Below are 8393 nucleotides of genomic sequence, written 5' to 3' on the forward strand. Positions count from 1 at the left end.
CCCATATATCTGGACCAGTAGACTTTCTTGAATCCTTTTTGGTGTTCTCTTCGTTGATCAGAAAGAAGTAAAAAAAAAAACTGAAAAATGTCTTAGTCGGTCCTCTAAGTAGCACAAATGACTGGAAGATTCATTAATTAGTCATTTCAAATCACCTCCATCATGGGTCGGCATTTGACGCTAAAATTTAATCACATAATCGAGTAAAAACCAAATACCTCAGTCAGCACTGGGCAAGAGTGCAAAGCCTATTAAGTTGGAGATCCTGGAAATTCCCCCCAAAAATCAGTAAATAAGCATTATGGGGCATATTTTGTCAGGCCAAAGAAGGTACAGGATTGTTGATATTTGCCACTTTTACTTTACTTTACAGAAACATTTGAGTTTTTCCATTTCTGTCTCGGTTGCAGTTTGTAAAACATCCTCTGGAGGGCTATAGTCACCCAGAGATTTAACAGAAGCACAGCTTTTGCACTCGTGTCTCTGTATGTCTCAGCGCTGTACGGCACTCCTCCTTTTTCCTTTCAAGCCTTTAAGGATCTCAAAACGAGGCATCTTTTGACTTTAACACCTTGAAATTATAAGGAGTTTAATTTGAATTTGACTGCATCTCAAGCACGTTCGTGAGTCTCCCAGAGGTTCTTTGTGAGTTTTCACTCTAGTATTCTCTATCATATTGTGAACACAAAAAACTAGGCTTGATTGTTGTTTTCATTACAGCATCTGTTGGGTGACATGCATCATAACTGGACTAAACATTTTTAAGTAGATACACTGAGTAGATACTGATGGATATGTATTTATGATGAGGAAATTCCTGTATGTTTATCTTATTTTTCAAATATTAATTTTCTTAAACAATGAGGTCATTACCATCAAAACTAGATTCTCCACAAATACAAGACCAACTTTCCACTACCCTTTGCCCGTGGTCATCAAATCAATTTACTCCATTACAAGTGAAAGAAGAGCAAAAGTGCATCCACCACCCCACATCCCTATCTGATGACATGGATGAGGCACTGCCCTATTTCCCAGGGCAATGTGTGACACACAAATTGTGGGCCACTGTTTAGCTGGGAATATGTAGCTCTGATCTGAATGTCAGTCAGAGAACGTGCTTGGTCGATTAATGGATGCAGGGGCCCAGTCATGCTGAAAAACATTCTGCTCATATTAGTCTGTCTCATATCACATGCAAGAGAGGAAGAGTGAACGATTTTACGTGGGATTTGGTGCTGTTGTTCATATGGACCAAATAACACAGTAGACATTAATCAAATAAGTTAAAGGTGTGTATGTAGTTCATCTTATAGGTGGTGACAGTAAATATGTCTGATATTCCAATGTTTTTGGTCATAAAGCAATTTAGTAATAGTAATGAGTTTTTCCACAAATACACACGCAGTTGTGTAAATGTGCTGAAATAATCGCTGCTACATATTTGTTATACTATATTTGATAGCCAAAAAAACAGAGCAAAAGTTCATTTTGAGCTAATTTCACTTTTATTTAACATGGAGTGACACATTAAAGGAAAATTACAGCTTTAAATCAATGAACCTGCAAATGAATAAGCTGGGGGGGGGGCAAACTTGAATGAAATTAAATAACAACTAAACATTCATGACAGCACAAGCACAGAAGCAGTCAGGAGAGGGGGTACTCATGTGAAACCACAGCGAAGACAGAAAGAAAATTGTAAAACTACACCAATATGGAAAGAGACAATCGCTGCCTTTACAGTGACGGGCACACTCATTTGCATGATATAACAGAACATGTGTTTCTAATGGTATTTGCCCACAAAACTGGAAATAATGCCGCAAGTACTCATGTGCACAGTTTGTACGTTGCATATAAACTCTCCCTAAGCGATGACGTCTTACAGTCTTCGTCAGAGCACTAAAGGGCCTCTGGTTTTGATGTACATGAACCACATTGTGGAGGCTCATGGGTTTGGATAAATAATCACATTTATGTAACATAGTACATCAAAGGCTTTGAGCTACACGTCCATTTTCCCTCGGATTATTCATTCCCAGTGTGTATCCTGGTTGAGCCGTGTGCTTCAGTGAATGTCTGGACATGTACTTTTGATTGTTGTCTATAATTCACAAATATAATGCTGTTTACAGTGGCATCTTTATCTAAAATAAATTGAGAATATGCTGAAAGTGTACACAAGATACAAACTTGTGCAAATCTGTAGAGACAACCTATTAGTGACAGATTTTTTAATAACATTCAAGCACATTTACTTGTAAGACAAAGAGAAATATTTGCTTCATGTTAGAAAAAAATAAAAGCAGACGTCTCACTTGTTAGAAATCTCACTGACAACTTGACCAATGAAATCTCTCTAAAATATGCAATTAAATTTTCATAAATCTGCAGAAATATCCATGGCTTTTTCCTGGATTTTAATATAGTATTTTCTTTCATGTGTGTCTGTGTGTGTATCCGCTCAAGTGACACTATTCCTGTGTTCTACAGATGAAATTCTATCTGCACTGCCATGCACATTTTCTTGAAATAAAAATTTGTTGCTGAGGTTGGCTTCAGGAAGTTTAGCTTTGCATTTTTCAATTTAGAAGCGAGGTGATTAAAGCTGGTGTCTGTTTCTTACTGTTTCCATCTGTAATAAGATCCCCTCCAATCGGATTTTTCTCAGATGACCTGGTCTGGATAAGACAAAAACTGCGCCACTTCCTGGATCAAACCTCTCAAATGTTTCCTATTTAAAAATCATCTTCTTGTGTTTCACGGCTGACCAATCTTCCTAGGCCCATCCTTTCACTAACTTGTGAAGAATCCATCAGTGAGAAAGAGAAATGGCACCGGTTGAGATGCCAGAATCCAATGCAGATACTTTTTGGGGTAAGGGCTTCCTGGCTACTGCCTTTGGAACAGCAAGCCCAGACCGCAAAAAGACCCACAAAGGACAAAAAGTTTGACTCGTGTCTTCCTGTTCTGTGGTGATGTCTTCAGCACCTGGAGAAAGAAGGGGAATTTTCAGCATATCTGCAATCACTTTATAAAGAAGGTGGAGTCAAATACAGAAGAAATCAACATCATGTCCCTCTTTTAAATGTGCACTCTCTGCATGTTGATAGAAAATGTGTTTCTCTTTAGTTCTTTATTGGCAATTCAGTTCAACCGTTAATCATTATTGCTGAAATACACCGTGCAGAAATCCCTCAAAGTCACACTTGAACGTTGACTGTTGCAAAGAACATTTTTGTCCACCTTGAGAATAGATTATGAATTTGATATGTCAGAGCACCAATTAAGATGAAAATAAATTTGATACTCCTGAAACCAAATCAAGTCTGGATGAGCAAACAATCCAGAAATATGTTGTGATCCGGAAGAACTTTCGTCTTCCTGCTTTATGACTCCTGGTGAAAATGAGCTGTTGCCTCAAAATTCTAATGTCTAATGTCTAACTTCATGTCGGGAATATGTGACTCTTTTGTGTATGATTCTGTTTGGTTGATGGGAGAAGAACCCTGACTGCACACAGTCACAGTGGAGGTAAAGAGCAACAAAAAAGAAAGAGAAAAAAAGGTGACACATAGGATGAAACTGAATTCGGGACACTTATATTACTAATTAAGATAATGATAACAGCTTCATCATTTTCATTGTTAATTAGACTTGCTTGGATAATAGCATGCGGTTGAATTTGACCACTGGTGCTTCCTGCCCGCAGTGTGCAGCCAAATTCTTTAGATTTCCAGCATGCTTATGGTCTGTTCTGTGACTGCATCATACTTGATTTGAATGACTTGTTCAAGTTGATCAGAAGGCTGATCAGGGGTTTTGTTTGCCTACCAGATCTGAGTTCGAACTTCACCACAGACTCTCACTAAATGACCATCATCTTGTATTTTTTTCCCCAAAACCTGATGAATGAGTTTGTCTGTTGGTTTAAAGATTAATTGTAACATCGCACATATAGAGGGTTTACTTGTTTAAACCCGCCAAACCGAATTTCTTCAAAAAAGCTACTCCCTGTTACCAATTCAAAATATGCTAGTTATTAGATTTCATTATGAACATGAAAGCCTCTAATCACACACTAAAACTGTTTGATACACTTTTGGAATTCCTGTGTCAATTCAAGTGTCCCTGAATTTGACTTTTTTTTGTTTGTTTTACATAGGTGTCATCATCTTGTGTGTGTCTGTGACAAGAAACCGGATTCAGCTAGTGGACTGAAACATGCATGAGATGACAATAAAGGAGCACAGGGCTTTGAGATTCTGATGTACTGAAGCAAACAGTCTTTTTCTTGTTCCATCACCAAAAGAGCAAAAAGCAGAGGCTGCCATCTTCCTTTAGAAGCTGATGGCATCTAGAGGAAGCTTTTCTGAAGACTGAGTATGAAAGATTCAAATTTTGCTTGGAAAAAAAAAGGTTAAATGGGTTTATCATATCCCCACACCACCGTCATTTCAACAGTTTGTGCAACATGGAGCCCTGATGCATGAAAATTAAGATCATCCATACCTACAGTATCCTACAGTATCGGTCCTGACTTGGTCTTTGACATAAGCTTTGTCATAAGAATCTAGTGTGTAACCATCTTCCACTCCACCAAGTTTTAAGTCATCAGGATAAAATTTCTCTTAGTCCTTTCACCTAAATGTCTTCTCTGACCAATGCAACACCGACAAGCTTTCGTTTCACGTCACTGAGCATGTGCAGTCTGGTCCACGTAGGAAAAAGGGATATTTTTGCTTCACTTCATAACCATACATCTCCACATTCAAGAGCTGCAGCTTTGCAACAGTGTGACAGGAGATAATCCTAATCAGAATAGCACTGTGGTTTGAACTGTCACTGGTTTTCCTTAGATTTACATTTATCTTCTGAATTCTGTGTCTTAAAGGGAAGGTCAACACTTGCATAACCACCCACTAACAGGACATCCAAAATGAACATGGTTATGTGGCATATTTACTGATATTAAAGACATTGTTGTAGATATTTGGAACGGATTCATCAGCTTATTGGGCCATTGTGGTCGAGTCAAAATCACTTTTACCTGAAAAACCTTGCATATGTTTTTCTCCCCCCATCTGTTCAACTGTAGATGAAACATTGCATTAAAGCACAAAATCCTATTCAAATCATTGTCACCTTTCATAATGTTCTGAATGTTATAGTGATATATATATATATATATAGTGATATGACTGAACTTTTGCAATGCACCACAACAATTGGGCAAACCATTTTTACAATTCTAGCTGTTCCTTTTTCTACCCTCACACACAGAAATTGACATGAAAGTATATAGACATTCGAGATCCCTGAAAACTCCACTTGATCAGCTTCAAATATGTTTGACCTCAAAGATCATGCTAAAACCACAAATCTACATAAAAACTTTAAAAGGTTCCATAAAACAATCAAACCGTAAACATTGAAAAACATCCCTGAACACTCTCAATCAAGTCACGTCTTTAATTAGAATTGAATCTATACCTGGTGCAGCACAAGTGTCTTTAAGTAAAAGCCATTCTGATATCTGACTTCTCCAACCAAAATCCTTAAGAGGATATAAGGACGAAAAAATTAAATTGCCTCAGTCAGTGTGACCATCAGGATCCAGCAACCATACATGCAAGTGCATCATAATGTATGAAAAGCCCAATAGAAGACATATGTAGCTGCATCTTTCATTATGTATGAATTAAATTGCACTCATTGTTCCCCCAAACAGCATTCTGTACCACACCCTAATAAAAATAATTGGCTGCAAAGCCACAACCTGCTGAAGCTCCAACCTGCTGTTTCTGAAGGCCACTGGGTGGTTCACGTGCACTTTTAATACTGTCTCATCAACCAAAGTGTCTTTTTCAAACCTTGGTTTCAACCTTTATTAATAACTTAATAAAATAAAATGATCTTTTAGGAGATTTCCTGCCTGAACTGAGTTGCTATTATTGGCATTGTTTTCCTTATTAAACACGGTGTGCTTACATTTTTTACTTTTTGTCATGTAGTTTTTAGGTTTCCTTTAGGATCTTATGTTTGCTTTTTACAATATGTCACATAATATAATATAACTTTGCAGACTAATTGACATATATGTGAACGTAACAGTCATCTGCTATAGTAAAAGATGGATTAATATAACACGAAGGCTAAGGAACTGCCATACTTCTTATTCTGTTCCATATTCTTTCAGTTTTTTGTGAAGTTGAAAACATTTTTGTGTGAAATAAATCAAATTTTGATAATTTATTCATATAAAACAATATTCGTTCTGTTCATTATGTTTGATCTGTAATTTTAAAAAAATTGAGGAATAGGACTGCATTTTTGCCATATATGTAAACACTTCACCCATAAAAGATGTGTGTGAATTCAACTGAATACCTATTTTTCAGTTGAAGCTATTTATTCCAATCATGGCAAAAAAAAAGGGGAAAAACGAATGCAACATAAGAAGAAACAAAGCCTGAACTAAGTGTGTAAATACGTTCAATGTGCAGACCTACACTGTCAAATGTCATGCTCCAGTAAAGAACAAGTTCATAAAGAAGGGTTTAAAAAGGGGTCTTTGTGGTGTGTACTGAGTTCAGTACATTCACAGCACACGATCACATCTGGACCACAGGACCTTTGCCTGTCTGTTACGTCAAGCCCAGGGCGGATAGGGACCAGCAGACTGGACCATCTTCACACGTAAGCATCTGCCACACTTACCTCACCACATGCGTCATATGTGAGGGGGAAAAAGTGTCACAATTCCTGCTTTTCAATTTCTGTCCTATGTTGTCCCATGATCAGCTCTTCTTCCAAAGTGACGGAAGATGGTGTGTTTTCAAAGTTAGCAAAATGTGGTGTATCCAATGATCTCATTCTTTTAGTTGTATGGGCCCTGAACAAACTGAACATCCCGGTCTCATAGCGGTTGCAGAGGTAGGTGCACCTCTACAACAACGAATGGTGAGACCTGTGTCAAAAGACGACTGCACGACACCTCACAACGGTGGCTGTGAGGGGAGCGTTTTCCACGGTCCTGAAAGACACTGTGAGCTGTCCATGGTGCTGAAACCAGCTCTCTGTGAGCGGTGAACTGCCCCGCCCTGCACAATTTGAAGAATAAGGGAAAAGTGGAGTTAAATTGAGGGTGACAGAAACGGCAAGAAAAAAAGAAAAAGTCACGGGTAAAAAGATGGGATGAAAAAAAAAGTAGCTGACATCCATTTTAAATCCGTCTTGTTACAGGATCAGTCAAACGCAAGCTGTGGTTGAATTGATCGCGCTTGAATTGGCACTTGTTGCCATAACGCATTGAAACCTGCTTAGTGGGCAATATGAGTTTGTGTGTGCGTGCACGCGCGTGCACCCGGTCTAATCTTCGCTATTCCATGGTAAAGGAAGTAAGGTTACCTCTTGTTGGTTACACGCGCACGAACCCCCCCCCCCCATCCCTCCTCCCTTCAACACACACAAACACGCACACACAACTCGGCAGTGAAAAGTAGCCTCCTGGTAAACAATGATCAGCAAGCTCCATTTCTTTTCATAGCTTATTCTTAATTAAACTCACCTGAATAATTCACGTTTTACTATCCGAAATAATGCAAGACATCAGAGAATGGCATGACAATTAGACGACACAGTGCCTGCAAGTGTTGCACTGATCCTTTTAATGGTGGCCCCAGTGTTTCAAAGATTATGGCCGGTGCTCAGAAATGCAGTTATAGATCAGTAAAATGCAGTTCCTTAAGGTGTACACTGTTTCTCTGCTACAATATATCGATAGATGGAGAATTGGTGTTGCATCGGAAAAGCAGGGATGGAGACGGAGCACGTCCACAGCTGCGGTTAATCACAGATAATTGTAATTAACTCGCTGGAAGTCAACACGAAGACACTTTTAGTCTAATATGTTTTACCCGTCACCACACATCAACACGTCTATCCCGAGAAAGCAGTCGCCACTCATGCTCCGCCGTCAAAACCCGGGAATAAATTTCTCAATGGCTCTGTAAACAGCAAAACTGTCTATAGCCACGAAAACAGAACGGCAGCTTGATGTTTTACTCATTTCAACAATAAGCAAAGAGGATACAATAAAAAAAAAAAAAAAACAGAATGGGCTCACCCAGTCATCACCGATCCGAGGAAGCGTGCATCATTTTTCTCTTCCCCCTTTTTTCCCTCCAATAATCCCTGGGAATTTGAACGGCAACCATTGATATGCAGCAGTAGGGTCCCCCCGCACCACCCCCGCCCCCCCCACACACCACTATCCCTCCACCTCCACCCTCTCACCCTCCCTCCATCATTTCTCTTCCCAGACGTCAGTCGCATTGCCTCCCATTCATTTCGGTCTGTATTTATTTTTATTTCTGTGCATTTCTTTA

The sequence above is a fragment of the Odontesthes bonariensis genome, chromosome 8 (assembly GCF_027942865.1).
Source record: "Odontesthes bonariensis isolate fOdoBon6 chromosome 8, fOdoBon6.hap1, whole genome shotgun sequence".
Taxonomy (NCBI): Eukaryota; Metazoa; Chordata; class Actinopteri; order Atheriniformes; family Atherinopsidae; genus Odontesthes; species Odontesthes bonariensis.